Genomic DNA, 19,563 nt, shown 5'->3' with positions numbered 1-19,563 from the left:
TCAACAGTCCAATGTCGGTGTTGACGAGCCCAGACGAGACTTAAAGCTTTGTGTCGTGCAGTCATCAAGGGTACACGAGTGGGTATTCGGCTGCGAAAGCCCATATCAATGATGTTTCGTTGAATGGTTCGCACGCTGATACTTGTTGGCGCAGCAAGGAAATCTGCAGCAATCTGCGCAAGCGTTGCACTTCTGTAAGTTGAACGATTCTCTTCAGACGCCGTTGGCCCCATTCTTGCAGGATCTTTTTCCGGCCGAGGCAATGTCAGAGACTTGATGTTTTACTGGGTTCCTGATATCCACGGTACACTCGTGAAATGGTCGTACGGGAAATCCCCACTTCATCGCTAGCTCGGAGATGCTGTGTCCCATCGCTCGTGCGCCGACTGTAACACCATGTTCAAACTCAATCACATCTTGATAGCCTGCCACTGTTGCATCAGTAACGGATGTAACGACTGCGCCAGACACTTATTGTGTTATATAGACGTTGCCGACTGCAGCGTCGCGTTCTGCCTGTTTACACATCTGTGTATTTGAATATGGTTGCCTGTATCAGTTTCTTTGATCTTTCAGTATATATATTCACTGAGCATAACGCACGATGCGGAAATTAGGCAGACTTTATTCATCCAGTATTTAAGAATGAGAGCACTTAGCGACTTTCAACAAACTTTGCACACAATTTCAGACCTTTTAGTAAATGTTTTCCCTAACACTCTCCAGAAAATAATGAAAGGAAAATAGTTTATCTCTCCCTGCATTTTCGCTGTTCATACATGAAAACTTAATCAACATGCATGACGCTGCAATTTAATATTTCCTTACTACTAGGTATATCCGCGAAGTACTTTGTGTAAAGTATCCACATACATCACTAAATACGCATGCAAAATTATACCATTGAACGACACATAGGGAGCGAGATACAGCGTTTTAAATATGAGAGTTTGATTCTGTAAAGAATCGGAGGTAGGTGTCTACTGGATAATGACTAAGCAACTAATTATAGTAATAGCCGTTTTCTTTTTATTTCGCTGTAGGTGCATGAAACTATTAGATAAACATATACGGTTAAAAACAAAAATAAAATTCAGATTCAAAAGGCAGGTAATAGGTACCATTATCTGGAAGATAAACAGTAATGGGCAAGGAACGCTGCAGCATCCCGAGTTGGGAAACCTCTAACTTATCTTTTGGGATGTCTGAGATAACTAATGTTCTTGGTAGTACACAATTCTTTGACAGGAAGTAGCTTTCTGATTTGTTGCTGTTTTTTCGTCGTCGTCGTCTTCGTAACAACTTTGTAAATGTTCAATGTGGACTTCTCAAGCCCCTGTACCGTTGTAAGTAAAAATACACTCCTGGAAATGGAAAAAAGAACACATTGACACCGGTGTGTCAGACCCACCATACTTGCTCCGGACACTGCGAGAGGGCTGTACAAGCAATGATCACACGCACGGCACAGCGGACACAGCAGGAACCGCCGTGTTGGCCGTCGAATGGCGCTAACTGCGCAGCATTTGTGCACCGCCGCCGTCAGTGTCAGCCAGTTTGCCGTGGCATACGGAGCTCCATCGCAGTCTTTAACACTGGTAGCATGCCGCGACAGCGTGGACGTGAACCGTGTGTGCAGTTGACGGACTTTGAGCGAGGGCGTATAGTGGGCATGCGGGAGGCCGGGTGGACGTACCGCCGAATTGCTCAACACGTGGGGCGTGAGGTCTCCACAGTACATCGATGTTGTCGCCAGTGGTCGGCGGAAGGTGCACGTGCCCGTCGACCTGGGACCGGACCGCAGCGACGCACGGATGCACGCCAAGACCGCAGGATCCTACGCAGTGCCGTAGGGGACCGCACCGCCACTTCCCAGCAAATTAGGGACACTGTTGCTCCTGGGGTATCGGCGAGGACCATTCGCAACCGTCTCCATGAAGCTGGGCTACGGTCCTGCACACCGTTAGGCCGTCTTCCGCTCACGCCCCAACATCGTGCAGCCCGCCTCCAGTGGTGTCGCGACAGGCGTGAATGGAGGGACGAATGGAGACGTGTCGTCTTCAGCGATGAGAGTCGCTTCTGCCTTGGTGCCAATGATGGTCGTATGCGTGTTTGGCGCCGTGCAGGTGAGCGCCACAATCAGGACTGCATACGACCGAGGCACACAGGGCCAACACCCGGCATCATGGTGTGGGGAGCGATCTCCTACACTGGCCGTACACCACTGGTGATCGTCGAGGGGACACTGTATAGTGCACTGTACATCCAAACCGTCATCGAACCCATCGTTCTACCATTCCTAGACCGGCAAGGGAACTTGCTGTTCCAACAGGACAATGCACGTCCGCATGTATCCCGTGCCACCCAACGTGCTCTAGAAGGTGTAAGTCAACTACCCTGGCCAGCAAGATCTCCGGATCTGTCCCCCATTGAGCATGTTTGGGACTGGATGAAGCGTCGTCTCACGCGGTCTGCACGTCCAGCACGAACGCTGGTCCAACTGAGGCGTCAGGTGGAAATGGCATGGCAAACCGTTCCACAGGACTACATCCAGCATCTCTACGATCGTCTCCATGGGAGAATAGCAGCCTGCATTGCTGCGAAAGGTGGATATACACTGTACTAGTGCCGACATTGTGCATGCTCTGTTGCCTGTGTCTATGTGCCTGTGGTTCTGTCAGTGTGATCATGTGATGTATCTGACCCCAGGAATGTGTCAATAAAGTTTCCCCTTCCTGGGACAATGAATTCACGGTGTTCTTATTTCAATTTCCAGGAGTGTATATGGCACGATACAGGTAAACGTCTCCGAGTCTCTCGAGGCGACATGGCCAAATAAGATCCTCTTGGTTTGCAAGGCTTGTGAGGGAAGTAATAGTTCCGCAGCTTACTACAGTTGTCGCCACTATCATCTCCAGTTGCTTTACTTCATGAACATGAGACCGGTGACAGTTGTCTACAGGTCGAGAGTTATTACTCAACTGATGCCGGCCAGGGTGGCCGAGCGATTCTAGGCGCTACAGTCTGGAACTGCGCGACCGCTACGGTTGCAGGTTCGAATCCTGCCTCGGGCATGGGTGTTTGTGATGTCCTTGGGTTAGTTAGGTTTAAGTAGTTCTAAGTTCTAGGGGGCTGATGACCTCAGAAGTTAAGTCCTCTAGTGCTCAGAGCCATTTGAACCAACTCTACTGATGCCGACTGGACACAGAGAGGTCTTTATTCATACACTAATTACTGTTTGTCAACAGCTGACGCGCCGCATAAAGTTGTTAGCCGTACAGTAGCGTGTGGCTTTATCTGTGAGTGAAGTGTGCTTCAGTGCACAAGTACTCAGGGCGACCTGCAGAAATTTACTCAGCCAAATCACAGTGAGCTACGAGTGCGACAGGGGGGGGGGGGGGGGGGGTTCTCCATTCGGGATTTTTGAGACAAGGATTTCTGGTTTCAGCTTTCGTCTTACAATCAAGGTGAACCTGCTCAAAGGCTTGGACTGGTCGCTGGGTGGGATTGGGTCTACTTTAATTTATTATCGGGAGAACACTGTCCCAATCAACGAAGCATAGCCTAGTTTATGTTCTAGTAGCTGTCTGTGTGTGTCAAAGTGTAACGTCGATTGCTCGTTCTACATATGATAAGTTTTACCTGATAAAGACGGGCCAGTATGTGATGAATTAAGCAATATGCGTCAGAAGTGGTCACTAAGGTGATAACGAAATGCTAGAAAAATCATACTGCTGTCTATATCGTGCTGATTGACAGCCGCTGTAGTAGTCAGGAACTTGATTTTAGGTTAAGCTATTCTAGACGGTAGCTGGTAATGTCATAATCAAGATGACATTAAGGCTGAAGTAGAACTGGCTGTCTCCAGTGACTTGCAAGCTGAGTCTTTGTAGTACCTCTAGCCAGCAGCGAAGAGGAACGTCGTAATTCATCGAGGGGCTTCCCCTAGGGGCGCAGACGCAAACAGCTCTCCGAACTGCCTTTTAAGATGTGACTGCGTAACATGGTTGCTCAAAGCAGACGATAACTAATGTCCTCATCCGAGTAGCCGCTGCGTTCGTCGCCTCAGTATGAATTGCCGTTACCACAAAGCCTACTGTATCATGCCTCAGTAGCAACAAAGTAATGACTGACGATTGTGTATACAAACACATCTGCAATGAAACTGGCCAGTGCCACATTTTCACTGTCTAATAACATGATATTCTATTCTGATATACAACACTATACATTAAGACTACACATACAATTGTTTACGTCTGTATTTACAACTTGGATACGTGTATCACTTACATCACGTTCACAGAGCTATCAGTTCAAAATATGAACGTATATAAAATACACCTGCATTCAAAGGATATTAATTCATATTCTGTATGTATTGGAAATTTTCGCTATTAAAATAATTTCTAATCACTATAAATATTATTAATTACTGAAACATTTACAAAACATATTAATAAAAGCGTGAAGATAAATGACATTCATTTGTTTCCGTTAAATTGTTGTTTTTGAAGGTAATGCCACATCTTTAATATAACTTCTTTGATGTAAAATTTTGAGGGGTGTCGTGTCACGAATAGCGTTTGTGAGCTGGTAAGTTGGACCGTATGTTACTTGGATGTGTCTGAAAGGAAATATAATAATGTTAAATCACCGAATAAAAATTGTAGCAGAATAAATCCAAAGGCCTGTGACATTTCATTTAATGGCGTGTGTGAAATAAATCGGAATCCTGAATTCGTTTTTTGCAAGCAGTATCTACCTAAACGACTGTGCCAACAACGTGATTGGCTATTAATGGACAACCAAGGCAAGGTAAACAGAAGCAGTGTTCACTTGTGATACCGACAGTTTAAATACGTCAATGATCTCACTTTTCCTCTTATTCGTTCTCAAGGTGAGAAAATGTATAGCAAACGAAATCACAATAGATAATAAATTATGAAGGTTGCAAAATAAAAAAAAATTTCTAAATCGTAGATTCGGCGTTATGTAATAAGAGGAGAGCTGGAATCTGTGTTCGTACTTCACTCCGAAGGGCACGGAATCGATAATTTCTAATAAGTGTTTACAGTTAACGCAATGAGATGACGCTGTAGGTAAGGCTCTGCTGGATTCACATTCAGAAGAGGCAAGCTTCAAGTACACGTCCGGAATTTCAGATTTAGATTTACAGTGATTTCCATAAATCGAATGAGATAACTGAATACATTCTGCATCCTTGTGCTCTGTCTGGAATAACCTCATGGGCAACCTTACGTTAAGCCTCATGTCATGCTTCCTTTTTCTTCGTACATAGAGAATGTGCGACAGACAAGAGGTATATTTTTCTTATTGGTGACTTCATTAACATATTCCTCGCAGTCATTACACTAGCAATATTAAGGATCTGTAAGATAATCGAATGCATTTCAGTGAAGATTATGCGTGAAAATTGACAGCAAATTTTTGTGGACTGTCTTTCCTCGGCAAAACACTCTCTTTGGTACAAAAACTATGTTTCCAGCTACTATTCTCCACTCCGACAGTCTCTCCTTGTAGGTCCAAAACCATTCGGAGGCCATACGATGGGTTAATGGGATGCAGCAGAACTAAATAAAACGATGCAGAGGGAACTACACTGGCGTTCAATAAGTTATTCAACACATTTTTTTCTCAGCCAATTTCGACTGCAAAAGCGGGAAATTTGTTGTGAGACGCTGTGACATGTTCCCACCTTAGCTCCTATAATTTCATGAAATGCCGGTGCGTGGCGGTGCTATACGTAGGCCTCGAAATGACGTCTGTAACGGTGGTACATTCCAAGCCGAGAGGTGTCGTTGAGTTTCTTTTGGCAAAAAAATCAGAGCAACACAGATATTCATAGGCGATTGTAGAGTGTCTACGGAGATCTACAGTCAACAAAAGCACGGTGAGTCGTTGGGCGAGGCGTCTATGATCATCGCAACGAGGCCGCGCAAACGTGTCTGATCTGCCGCGCTCCGGCCCGCTGCACACAGCTGTGACTCGGCAATTCTGAAGCGTGCGGACACTCTCATTCGAGGTGATCGACGAATCAGAACCAAACACCTAGCTGCTCAATTGGACGTCGCTGTTGGTAGTGTTGACACTCTTGTCCACCAGTTGTGGTACTTAAGCTGTGTACCGCCTGGTTGCTTGCCGCCTAACAGAAGACCGTAAAGACCTATGAGGGACCATAGGTTTGCCCCAATGAAGGAGGGACTCCTCGGGCAGCAGTAGATGGATGTTGGAGAAACTATTGATGCAGCAACCCGTTGGCTCCGACGTCGACCAATGGAGTGGTACCATGCGGGCATGAAGGTCCTCCCAGTAAGGTGGCATAAGGCCATCGCTTTGGACGGATATTATGTCAAAGATAGGGTTTTGAAGCCAAAAGAGTGGGATACAATATGGCGTATGGAATGTTGAATAAAAGCAACCTGCTTTCAGAAAAAAAATTGTTGGATTACTTTTGAATGCCCCTGGTAGATTAGGTAATGAAAAATTAAAAGCAGTCGATGAGTTTTGCCGTTTGGCCTGCAAAATAACTGGCCATGACTGAAGTAGAGAGGATATAAGATGCAATAGCAAGAAAATCATTTCTGGAAAAGGGCAATTTGTTACCACTGAATATAAATTTATGTGTCAGGAAGAGTTTTCTTAAGTTACTTATATGGAGTGTAGCCTTGGGCGGAGCTGAAACCTGGACGATAGACAGTTCAGACAAGAAAGGAATAGATGTTTTTGAAATGCGGCGCTACAGAAGAATGCTGGCTATTTGATGAGTAGATCAAATAAGTAATCAGAAAGTACTCAATGAAATTCGAGAGAAAACATTTATGGCACAGCTTGACTAAAAGAACTGTTCTGTTAATAAGACATATCCTAAGACATTAAGGGATGATCAGTTTGGTAATGGAAGGTGGAATGAGGGGGAGAATACTGTAGACAGAGGCCAAGGTCTGAATAGGGTAAGCAGGTTCAAATGGATGTAGCTTGTTGTAGTTGTGAAGAGACTAAGTAAGGATAGAATAGCGTGGATACCTGGATCAAGCCAGACTTCCACCTGAAGACCACGACAACAACAACAGCCACGCAATAGAGTGCAAGTATCCTGCATTTTGCATTGGCGGGAACAAATGTCTATTGAAGAGCAATGAAAATAAAGACAGTGCACCATGAACAGTGCTACTCAGTCGAAGTACAAGGCAGTACTGTGTGGTGTCAAGCGACATGGCTGAAATTTACGAAGTCCGAAAACCTAGTCGTAAGCAAAATCTCGCCATGTCCAATGAATAATCAGAGACAAAACTGTGTGGCTTACAATTAGTCGTCCATGCAGAACGTTGTTTGGTAGGAATTCCCACGGATGCAAGCGAGCAACTGGGAGTGGGTTGCGTGTCGCCTCTTTAAGGAACCGTTACGGGCAACGGTGAGGCTCTCATGACGAACTTGCAATTACAGCACCTCGCGTTTCTCCGTCAAAAATTTACACCACTGAAAGACTGTTGTTAATATCATGCGATACGTGAACTGTTAGTCCTAGAGAAGAAAATGAACTAGAACTCTTTTGTAGGAAATTTAATCTAATTTAATTTTGTAGTGGGAAATATTTTCGCTAGAAGCCACTGTTTTCGAGTTATTCACTAAAAACACAGTGAAGTGACATTATAGTGCCCCAACCCCTCCCTCCCTCCTCCCCCGCTCCCTCCTCCACCTCCCCCTCACTCTCCACGCTCACAAGACACCGGTCAGCGTTTTTAGTATGTACTAATGCACTCCTTTCTACCACCGTTCAAAAATTTAGAACTTCACGAGTTTTTTATCTAATTTTTTTTCGTTGACTGGACTATGCCGAATTGCCTGGTTGATCAGCTCCTTGTCCGAATCGAATCGGTATGTGGAGACAGTGCACTGTAACTGAAGACAACTCTTCTGAGGGCACTATCAACCCTTTCAGCATAGGGATGGAAGGCAGTACTGATTCATTTATTAGTACAATGGATACTGGGGTATGTTGATATTAGGGGCAACGAACGTGCAGAACAATTGGCGAAAATACAGAGACTTTTGTAATACACTGGCCAACCGTGATTCAGCAAGAGATTCCATGGTACCCATGGTTTCTCATGTCGGCGATCACGAGAAACGAAATGGTGCTATTGACAGACTAAGAGCGGATCACATGAATGCTAATAAAATGAGATATTTGTTAAACTCAATTCGCTTTCCAAGCTTTGACTCCTGACCCGCTGAAGCGGGCATTGTAGATGAAGTAATAGAATGTGATAAATACAATCACCAAAGAACAATTATTACACCACACAATAACTTAAAAACTAAGGATTATTTTTCTCATAGAGTAGCTCTCAGTTACTTCAACAGGTGTGTTGTAAAATGTACTGGCATTTCATCGCCTGTGTAAAAGGGAAGTTTAAGATCTGATGAGCTTTCCTTATGTTTCATCATGTATATTTATGTACACATGCTGCAGCCATACTAATTTACATTCTAGACTATCTCCCAGAACTGTTCACTTATTTTTGTACAAATTGTTTATGTAATGGATTGTGTTTTGTATTTATAAGGTAGATAAATAAACATTTTGTGTCATTATGTGACATAATTGTATCTGGTGAAATAGGCTTCCCCTGAAACAAGTAAATAAAAAAATAGTCAAACATTTGCTGGGCCACTTTTCACGTTTATTTGAATTTTTGATTCTATCTTTAATCAAATCGCTGCCCTGCTGACGAACCGCGATTAGCAGTAGTCAAAAATAGATCTGAGGATGATTTGGAACTAAGATGGAAATCCGAAAAACATAAAAAGTCGTCCAGACGGAATTTGTCTTCCTTCGTTATAACTTTTACATTGTGGAACTTCTTCGCCTTAAGATGCTACAAGACAAGTACAGATAATAGACCACCGTGGTACTTAGTGGGCGTGCAGGCAGTAAGGCACCAGCACAGTACCATCAAAACCATTTATACATCATCACGCCTTTTTGGCAAGAAATACATCATGTACACCAAGAAGGAGTTGTGCGACATAAACGACAGTTGCTAGCGTATTCTACACTTGAAAGATGATGTCTATTCAAATTTCATGATAGTGCGTAAGAGTGGCGCTAGTAGTGCCACTATGAAGATCCACATCAGGTTTGCTTTAAATACTCGCTATAAAGGTCGTGATCGTTAGTTACCTTTGTGATTGGTCATGGTGAGTTGATGTCAGTTAAGAATGTCTGTAAGGCTACAAAGACGCCATTATCAACACCTCATTTAATTTGAACGAGGTCATGTAATAGGACTACGAGAAACTGGATGTTCGTTCGGCTATACTGCAGAAAAACTCCAAGATGCGCGGGTGTAAAATGAATGTGCGCAACGGAAAAATACTGAACGCAAAAATGAAGATTTGACCCTGTCTGACTACCCCCTGAAGCAGATCTTAGAATCCAGAATGAGATTCTGGAAACATCCCCCAGGCTGTGGCTAACCCATGTCTCCGCTATATCCTTTCTTTCAGGAGTGCTAGTTCTGCAAGGTTCGCAGGAGAGCTTCTGTAAAGTTTGGAAGGTAGGAGACGAGATACTGGCAGAAGTAAAGCTGTGAGTACCGGGCGTGAGTCGTGCTTCGGTAGCTCAGATGGTAGAGCACATGCCCGCGAAAGGCAAAGGTCCCGAGTTCGAGTCTCAGTCGGGCACACAGTTTTAATCTGCCAGGAAGTTTCAGATCTTAGAATCTCTAAATGGTGATATTGTCCCCCTTGCTCTTTAACATATAAATTATAACATAAACATAAATGAATGATTAAGGGAACTAGTAACTACAAAATGATACATGCTGTTCCTGCTTATACATTTTATTGTAGATTAAAACCCCTTTATATATTACAAATACTTATATATTAATGTCCAATGGACATAATGAAACACAAATGAATTTCCTAACACTGGTGATCAATTGTCCAAATCTGCCCCTTTTTTATGGCTACGCGAGCTAATATAACTAACGCAGGATGACTAACATCATCTATGTACCAAACAGTGGACGACACCACTTTCAAAGATGATCTACAGTGGTGTGCAGTCTCTGTGGAAATAAAATTTACATGATCACTGCTGTTTAGCTTTGTAGCACTAATAAGCCGTTTGTACTGTGTCCGGTGCGTCGGAGTGATGGTTCTCTTACACGTCTGCAATAACGGAAGAACTCAAGCCACAAAATATAAAGAAAACCCTCATTCAAACACTAGTACGGCAGAAGACGGTCCTCTGACTAGTATAATCTAATATTGTCTTCTCCTCTCTGTGTTCTACAGACGAGAAACCCGAACTCCCAGCCACAAGGACAGCAAGTCAGTCTGTACCAACAAAAGCTGATACTAAGCGACTGTCAAACACGGGCGCTCAAAACGGGAGACCTCCTCTCCACCGCTGGCTTCCCAGCAAAGCTCGGTACCCCTCCGTCATAACTGTAGAAGACGGATCATATTCTTGAAACCACGGAATATTCCCCCTCTCTACAGATTCTTCCGAACGCCGACCAACCAGATTTTAGTCTTCTATCGTCCAGCGCGGAAAGTTTGCGAGGAAATACCTATCCCTGTTAATTAGGAATTCACACAGTGGTACGCTTCTCAGAGTAAAAATCCTCTGAAATAACCCAGCCTGCGTTATTTTCGAGGTAACACATCCTCGTTCGTCTCTGCTGCGTCCAAGATTTTCAGAGTTTCTGAAGTATTGTCCGGTTATCCTTCCGGCCCTGCTACGAGCTACGAGTCCGGCCGACCGCCGCTGTATTGTGCTTCAGCGCTCAGGTGCCCCGATCGTACGTCTTGTCTACTTTCTGTGTTAATCGGGACCAACACACCTGTGTGGGCTTTCCCACCCAGGGCTTCAGTGACGCCTGCCGTTTCATTTCCACTGGCATTCCAACTTCTACTAGTATAGGCAATCATTCAATACGCCGTTTTGGTAATAGAGACACTCCTTCACCTTTCATGCAATAAGCATTAACAACTATTTACAAGGTGTATGTGACAATATCAGTGTTATTTAAATATTCATATAACAGGGTGTTCCATTGATAGTGACCGGACCAAATGTCTCACGAAATAAGTATCAAACGAAAAAACTACAAAGAACGAAACTCGTCTAGCTTGAAGGGGGAAACCAGATGGTGCTATGGTTGGCCCGCTAGATGGCGCTGCCACAGGTCAAACGAATGTCAACTGCGTTTTTTTTTTTAATGGGAACCCACATTTTTTATTACATATTCATGTAGTACGTAAAGAAATATGAATGTTTTATTTGGACCACTGTTTTCGCTTTGTGATAGATGGCGGTGTAATAGTCATGTATTAGTACGTGGTAACATTCCGCCTGTGCGGACGGTATTTGCTTCGTGATACATTACCCGTGTTAAACTGACCTTTTCTGCAATTGGTAAATGGTTCGATATCTTGTTGATGTATGGCTATTGCGATCAAAATGCCTAACGGGCGTGTGCTATGTATGCTGCTCGGTATCCTGGACGACAACATCCAAGTATACGGACCGTCCGCCGGATAGTTAAGTTATTTAAGGAAACAAGAAGTGTTCAGCCACATTTGAAACGTCAACCACGACCTGCAACAAATGATGATGCCCAAGTAGGTGTTTTAGCTACTGTCGCGGCTAATCCGCACATCAGTAGCAGACAAATTGTGCGAGAATCGGGAATCTCAAAAACGTCGGTGTTGAGAGTGCTACATCAACATCGATTGCACACGTACCATATTTCTATGCACCAGGAATTGCATGGCGACTACTTTGAACGTCGTTCTGCCACTGGGCACAAGAGAAATTATGGTACGATAACAGATTTTTTGCACGCGTTCTATTTAGCGACGAAGCATCATTTACCAACAGCGGTAACGTAAACCAGCGTAACATGCACTATTAGGCAACGGAAAATCCACGATGTCTGCGACAAGTGGAACATCAGCGACCTTGGCGGGTTAATGTATGGTGTGGCATTATTGGAGGAAGGGTAATTGGCCCCCATTTTATCGATGGCAATCTAAATGGTGCAATGTATGTTGATTTCCTGCGTAATGTTCTACCGATGTTACTACAAGATGTTTCACTGCATGACAGAATGGCGATGTACACTACTGGCCATTAAAACTGCTACACCAAGAAGAAATGCAGATAATAAACGGGTAGTCATTGGACAAATATACTAGAACTGACATGTGATTACATTTTCACGCAGTTTGGAAGCATAGATCCTGAGAAATCAGTACCCAGAACAACCACCTCTGGCCGTAATAACGGCCTTGATACGCCTGGGCATTCAGTCAAACAGAGCTTGGATGGCGTGTACAGGTACAACTGCCCATGCAGTTGCTACACGATACCACAGTTCATCAAGAGTAGTGACTGGCGTATTGTGACGAACCAGTTGCTCGGCCAGCATTGACCAGACGTTTTCAATTGGTGAGAGATCTAGAGAATGTGCTGGCCAGGGCAGCAGTCGAACATTTTATGTATCCAGAAAGGCCCGTACAGGTCGTGTAACATACGGTCTTGCGTTATCCTGCTGAACTGTAGGGTTTCGCATGGATCGAATGAAGGATAGAGCCACGGGTCCAAACACATCTAAAATGTAACGTCCACTGTTCAAAGTGCCGTCAATGCGAACAAGAGGTGACTGAGATGTGTAACCAGCGGCACCCCATACCATCATGCTGGGTGATACTCCACTATGGCGATGACGAATACACGCTTCCAATGTGCGTTCACCGCGATGTCGCCAAACACGGATGCGACCATCATGATGCTGTAAACGGAACCTGGATTTATCCGAAAAAATGACGTTTTGCCATTCGTGCACCCAGCTTCGTCGTTGAGTACACATCGGAGGCGCTCCTGTCTGTGATGCAGCGTCAAGGGTAACCGCAGCCATGGTCTCGGAGCTGATTGTCCATGCTGCTGCAAACGTCGTCGAACTGTTCGTGCAGATGGTGGTTGTCTTGGAAACGTCCCCATCTGTTGACTCAGGGCTCGAGACGTGGTTACACGATCCGTTACAGCCATGCGGATAAGATGCTAGTGGTACGAGGCCGTTGGGATCCAAAACGGTGTTCCGTATTACCTTCCTTGAACCCACCGATTCCATATTCTGCTAACAGTCATTGGATCTCGACCAACGCGAGCACTAATGTCGCGATGCAATAATCCGCAATCGCGATAGGCTACAATCCGACCTTTATCAAAGTCGGAAACGTGATGGTAAGCATTTCTCCTCCTTACACGAGGCATCACAACGTTTCACCAGGCAACGGCGGTCAACTGCTGTTTGTGTATGAGAAATCGGTTGGAAACTTTTCTAATGTCAGCACGTTGTAGGTGTCGCCACCGGTGCCAACCTTGTGTGAATGCTCTGAAAAGCTAATTATTTGCATATCACAGCATCTTCTTCCTGTCGTTAAATTTCGCGTGTGTAGCAAGTCATCTTCGTGGTGTAGCAATTTTAATGGCCAGTAGTGTACTTCCAACATGATGAATCTCCGGCATATAGCTCGCGTGCGGTTGAAGCGGTATGAAATAGCAGATTTCATGACAGGTGGATTGGTCGTCGAAGTACCATACCATCATGTCCCGCACGTTCACCGGATCTGACGTCCCCGGATTTCTTTCTGTGGGGAAAGTTGGAGGATATTTGCTATCGTGATCCACTGACAACATGCGTCAGCGCATTGTCAATACATGTGCAAACATTACGGAAGCGAACTACTCGCTGTTGAGAGGAATGTCGTTACACGTATTGCCAAGTGCATTGAGGTTTACGGACATAATTTTGAGCATTTATTGCATTAATGTGGTATTTACAGGTAATCACTCTGTAACAGCATGCGTTCTCAGAAATGATAAGTTCACAAACGTACATGTATCACATTGGAACAACCGAAATAAAATGTTCAAACGTACTTCTGTATTTTAATTTAAAAAACCTACGTATTACCAGCTGTTCGTCTAAAATTGTGAGCCATATGTTTGTGACTATTACAGCGCCATCTATCACAAAGCGAAAAAAGTGGTCCAACTGAAACATTCATATTTCTTTACGTACTACACGAATATGTAATAACAAATGGGGGTTCCTATTTAAAAAAAAAAAACGCAGTTGATATCTGTCTGATCTATGGCAGCGCCATATAGCGGGCCAACCATAGCGCCATCTGGTTTCCCCCTTCAAGCTCGACAAGTTTCGTTCTTTGTAGTTTTTTCGTTTAACGCTTATTTCGTGAGATATTTGGTCTGGTCACTATCAATGGACCACCCTGTATGCGAGGTACAACCTATCAAATGATACCTAATTCCAGCTGTAAATCACGGAAAAGTATGTAGATGAGTGCTTGTAAGTTGCGAAAGTCTAGCCACCTTTCAAAACTTTGCAGGGATGTAGTCTCTGTACATGATTGCTGGCAACGGCGGTTACGAGAATGTACGGACGCAGGAAGACTGGGCTGTGGGCAGCCATGTGGCACTACCTAGAGGGAAGACCATCATGTTCCGCGTATGGATGTGGCGCATCGCCTTGCATTTGCAACAGCAACTTGAGCAGCAGTTAACACCACAGTGCCACAACGAACTGTTTCAAATCGATTATTTCGAGGACAGCTCCGAGCGTGCATTTATATGACCCCAAACCACCTCCGTCTGCAAATGCAGTGGTGTTCAGTGAAAGCTCGTTGGAGGGCAGGGTGGAGGTCTGTTGTGTTTTCTGATGAAGGCTGAGTCTGCCTCAGCGCCAGGGATGACCTTATGTTGGTTAGAAGGAAGCAAGCTGAGGGCCTGCAGCCAACCTGTGCTATTTCGTATGACAGTAGGAGCTCTCTTGCGGTTATCCGACGTACCCTGATAGAAAATTTGTACGTCAGTCTGAGGATTCGCTCCGTTGTGCTGCCATTCATGAACAGCATTCCAGCGGGTGTTTTACAACAGGATAAATCTCGCCCACATACCGCTGTTGTAACCCAACATGCCTTAAAGAGTGTCCGCATGTTTACTTGGTCTGCTCAGTCACCAGGTTTGTCTCCAATCAAACATATGTGAGACGTCATCGACGAACAACATTTGTGCTCCTGTACTGACTGACCTAGTGCAACAGGCATGGAACTCGATCAAACAAACAGATATGCGACCCCGTGCAACACAGTGGATGCGCAATTACATGCCTGCGTTCAACATCCTGGCGGTTACACCAGTTATTAATGTACTAGCATTTCACAATTGCAATGGCATATCTCTCATTTACAGTATACGTTACCTAGACTAATTTATTCCAGAAATTTCATTCTCTACATTAATTATTTTTCGGTGTTGCGATTTTTTCTCATCACTGTATTTTTCCCAATTTCTGTTGATGGAGGTATGCGATATGAAGCTAATGTCCGAAGGAACAGTTCATCGTTCTGCTTAACAACACAGGCACTATAATATCGTATTTATCTGCCGCTACTAGGCAGCGACTTGGATTTTAAAATCCACTACCCTTGAAACGTCCCCTTAGAAAAATTATACATGACTGTGCTTACACTGACACACAATATTTTTAGCGCAACGCAATCTGACTTTCAAAAATCCCTACAAAAGAATGGCCCTGACTAACATTAACCTATACGTTTCACAAATCACTTACTTCACAAAAAATCTTCGTTACTTGAACTACTGCAATACAGCAAGCGCCACTACTGCCAGCTAAATAAAAGATTCAAACTACTGAAGGCACTAAATACTGATAGGCATAGTTAGCAAATGAAAGATTTTGATAGAGAACAAAAAATGTATTTACCTTAATAGTGTTCAAAAGTCATAATATATATAGCAGTTCATGACATCCATTCTTTACTGTTTCTGATGGACACACATCCAGATCATCCGCTCTCAAAAATCCGCCATCTCACTTCCCCACATCCACCACTGCTGCCGGCTCACCTCCAACTGCGCAACGCTACGTGCTGTTAACATCCAGCTGCCCAACTGTACAATGGCAGACAACAATGCAAACCAGCCACAGACTGCACACAGCACAGCCAGTGATTTTCATACAGAGCGCTACATGGCGTTACCAATATAAAAACCTAAACAGCCTACTTACACCCTGTACGGAAATTATGTAGTCAGTACGAGTATCGCAGGAACGACGATATATGAAAGTTTGGGTCTGTCCGTGAGTCGTGCACGGATAGCCAAAGAAGTTATGGCGATAGTTCGCGTAATGCAGGAAATCCAGTTTCAAACATCAGTGTGGCACCAATTTTAATTATCGTCATTCCCCTACACAGCTGACGGTTCTTCGTATTTGCAACTGCGAATACGTTTCACGTAAAAGTCTGGTCACCCCCTTACCCCCTTCTAAAGGAGCCCAATGATCGCTTTGGAGTGTTGTAATTGGTGCCCAACTGGTACTGGACGGTCACGTGACCCTCCGTAGCTGATGTGAGCTATGGCAGTGTGTGTGTGTGTGTGTGTGTGTGTGTGTGTGTGTGTGTGTGTGTGTGTGCGCGCATATTCAGTTCGGATGTATGGAATAAAAACAGTAAGGTGGGTCGACGTGTACACGTGACTGAATGACGAGAATGAGTTATCGTGTCCGGACGTGCCATTGACCACCCCATCAGTGAAGCTGCATGATTTGTTCAGCAAAGCGACCTGCCCAACGTGTCTGCAAGAATACTGTACCACTCACAGCCATGTAACACGCAATTTAAAAAGCGACTATAAAAAGACAATAATCGATAAGGACTGTAGACGAGTATTACACATTGTAAACGACAGTCGACTTCATACCCAATATGAGTTGCTGCTTCAGTGACATTCAGTTTATCTCGACCACTTTCCGACGGAACATTGCAAAGGGTCCGCATGTAATAGACATTTGAAACCGGGTACTTCCGAAAAGGCCATTCCTCGCAGCCGCTCATAGGGCTAAACGTCTTCAGTCAGTCAGACAACACGGAAACCGCACAGTAGCTGACTGGAGGGACCCGACGAGACGCCATTTTGTCCCTTTTTAAATTATAGTCAATGCCACCGTGGAGCCAATGAGGCGTTTAACCCGCATTGTGTGAAGAGAGTAATTCAGGACGGATAGACTTCTGTGATCTTTTCGGAGTGTTTTTCTCACCATGATCTGGACCCACTTACTCATGACACCTTGAACATGAATCAGGATATTTAGCTCAACATTTTCGGTGACCAAATGTAGCTCTTTCTTCAATATCTTCATCATGAGTTTCCTGTGAACGCTTCCAACTAATTAAACGGGAACAGTCGTGTTCACGGGACAGCAAGTACTCATTCCTGGTTTGATGAACATTCAGGCATCGTATTCCACCTCGACTGGCCCGTTATATTAACAGATCTTAATCCCATAGAAAACGTCTGGGACAAGGCAGCTGTGCGAAATATAATCGTCAGTGAATTGGCTTCAGCTAGATATGGTATATACATTCTCCGATCAAAAATACCCAGATACGCCTAAATAATACAGAACTGACCACTAGAAGTCAAGGGAGGCGCACCCCACAGTACACAAGAATGCGGGGAGTACTGTGCCGTCAGTAGACAAGCAGTAACAGCAGAATGGGTCTGTCAGGAGACCTTAGCGAGTTCGAACTCGGACTAGTCATCGGATATTATGTGAGTGACGTTTCAACCTTTATAAAGCTCCCGAAGTCCACTGTTAATGATGTGACTGTGACGTGGAAACACTAAGGAACAACCACAGCTAAAGCAAGAGGAGATAGGCTCAGTGCACTGACAGACAGGGACCATGGAGCATTGTGGAGGGTGGCCGTAAAAAAATGGATAATATCAGCTTAAGGAATGACTTGTGGGTTCCAAAGAGCTGCCAGCAGTGCAGCTGGTGCAATGACTGTGGGTAGAGAGTTGTAAAGAATGGCGTACAATGGTCGAGCAGCTCCTCGTAAGCCACACGTTTCTGTAGTAAATGCTAAGTGACACTTGAGGTGGTGTAAGTAGCGAGAGCACTGGACAGTGGATGACTAGAAGCGAGTGATTTGGAGAGATAAATCAACCTATACCCTGTGGCGTTCAGGTTTGGCGAATGTTTGGAGAACGTTAGCTGCCATCCTGTGTAGTGCCGATAGTGAAATACGGAAGATAGTGTATCACGATTGATGGTACGGTAATTTTTTTAACACACGATACTACACTGAAGAACCAAAAGAACTGGTACAGCTGCCTGTTATCGTGTAGTACCCAGTGAGCACGCAGAAGTGCCGCAACACGACGTGGAATGGACTCGATTAACGTCTGAAGTAGTGCTGGAGGTAACTGACACCATGAATCCTGCAGGACTGTCCATAACTCCATAAGAGTATGAGAGGGCGGATGTCTCTTCTGAAACGTTCGTTACAAGGCGTCTCAGAAATGCTCAATAATGTTCGTGCCTGGGGAGTTTGGTGGCCAGCAGGAGTGATTAAACTCAGAACAGTGTTCCTGGAGCCACTATGTTGCAATTATAGCGAGCGGGGTGTAGCATTGTCCTACTGGAATTGCCCAAGTCCGTCGGAACGCACACTGGACATGAATGGATGCAGCTGATTAGACAGGATTCTTACGTACGTGTCACCTGTCAGAGTTGTATCTAGATGTATCAGGGGTCCCATATCACTCCAACTGCACATGCCCCACACCATTACAGAGCCTCCACCAGCTTGAACAGTACCCTGCTGACATGCAGCGTCCATGGATTCGTGAGATTGTCTCCATACCCGTACACGTCCATCTGCTCGATGCAATCTCAAACGAGACTCGTCCGACCAGGCAACACGTTTCCAGTCATCAACAGCCCAATGTCAGTGTTGATGGGCCCAGGCGAGGCGTAAGGCTTTGTGTGGTGCAGTCATCAAGGCTACACGAATGGTCCTTCGCCTCGGAGCGCCTTTATTGATGGTGTTTCCTTGAATGGTTCACACTCACACAATTGTTGATGGCCCAGCATTGAATCTCCAGCAAGTGTGGAAGGGTTGTACTTCTGTCACGTTGAACGATTCTCTTCAGTCGATTTTGATACCGTTCTTGCAGGATCATTTTCCGGCCGCAGCGAAGTCTGAGATTTGATGTTTTACCAGATTCCTGATATTCACGATACACTCGTAAAATGGTCGTACGGGAAAATCCCCACTTCATCGCTATCTCTGAGATGCTGTGCCCTACCGCTCGTGCGCCGACTATAACACCATTTTCAAACTCACTTATATCTTGACAACCTGCCATTCTAGGAGCAGTAACCGATCTAACAACAGCGCCAGACACTTGTCTTATATAGGCGTTGCCGACCACAGCGCCGTATTTGCCTGTTTACATATCTCTGTACTTGAATACGCATGCATATAATAGTTTGTTTGCCGCTTCAGTGTATATGGTGACTTTTTTCGCGGGTTGCTTGCGTTTCCCCTATTGTGCTTAATAAAACGCTAATTGTTGAAGGACATGAACACATTTTACAGCTCTGTGTACAATAGAGGAACATCTGC

Source organism: Schistocerca piceifrons, chromosome 1, assembly GCF_021461385.2.
Source record: "Schistocerca piceifrons isolate TAMUIC-IGC-003096 chromosome 1, iqSchPice1.1, whole genome shotgun sequence".
In the NCBI taxonomy this organism is placed as follows: Eukaryota; Metazoa; Arthropoda; class Insecta; order Orthoptera; family Acrididae; genus Schistocerca; species Schistocerca piceifrons.
This window is presented reverse-complemented; position numbering follows the sequence as displayed.